This window comes from Propithecus coquereli, unplaced genomic scaffold (genome assembly GCF_000956105.1).
Source record: "Propithecus coquereli isolate 6110/MARCELLA unplaced genomic scaffold, Pcoq_1.0 Scaffold179, whole genome shotgun sequence".
In the NCBI taxonomy this organism is placed as follows: domain Eukaryota; kingdom Metazoa; phylum Chordata; class Mammalia; order Primates; family Indriidae; genus Propithecus; species Propithecus coquereli.
This window is the reverse complement of record NW_012142634.1, coordinates 1,902,319-1,903,186: the sequence shown is the minus strand read 5'-3', so window position 1 is coordinate 1,903,186 and position 868 is coordinate 1,902,319. Positions and strand designations below refer to the sequence as shown.

Below are 868 nucleotides of genomic sequence, written 5' to 3'. Positions count from 1 at the left end.
CCAGCAGTTCTGAGTCTACTCTCCCCCATCTTCTCTTCTCCCTGCCCTGTGATCCGTGTGGGCTTCCGTGTCAGCTTGCTTTCTACACACGGGGAGAAGGGCAGCAGTTGCCAGCCCCAAGCCTATATCCCTGAAGGAGTAAGAGTCAGTGTGTGCCATAACCTGTAGGGGACAAGAGTGCCTGCTTGGCAACGAGTGCTTTCTCTAATGGGAAGGACGGTTTCTGTTACAGTAAAATGCAGGGCGGGAGATTTCAGACAGAGACCATATCCCCCAGTGATAGCTTTGCTTTCCTTCCATCCTCTCTGCTGCTTGTTGGCTGTTCTTACTCACCTTCCCACCAGAGGGAACTGTCCCTCTCCCTGTGTGTGGGCCCTTGTGGGTTCTCTGCTCTGGTGCTGCCTTCTGTGGCCTGGGGTGAGATCTGAGCTGTCAGTGGAGAGTCCGTGGAGGGACTCAGAGGCCTCATTGTGCCTGTGAAGTCTGTGGCCCGTCTTCCTCAGGGATGGCAGGAGTCAAAGCTCTTCCTTGCTGTGGTCCTGTCCTAAGAGCGGGATCTTGGACTCAGGGAGTCAGGACAGGGGAGCGCACGCAGTCTCTGAGTTTTCCCCGTGCTTCTGGGAGAGCATTGCAAGACTTGGGCTTTGCTACTACTTAGATCAGACCCACATCAGGAAAACCACAGCCTCTGGGAAGAAATGCCCGAGGTAGTAGCTAAACGACTCTCAGCCATCCCTTTGCCTGGTGGTCCAGGGCTGGTAATGAGCACGTGTCTGGCAGCCAGGGAAGCCGGGGGAGGCAGGGAGAGAATTTTCTATGTCAGAGAACAGGTGCCCCAGGAGGGGATTACATGGGCTGATATGATTTT

General features: G+C 55.1%; 1 protein-coding gene across 1 annotated transcript in view; it reads left to right on the top strand.

The window, feature by feature from the left end:
- The window catches only part of DMBT1 (deleted in malignant brain tumors 1), an 83,852-nt gene that overhangs the window by 41,292 nt on the left and 41,692 nt on the right, over positions 1 to 868 (top strand). The gene's annotated exons all lie outside the window — the stretch shown is intronic.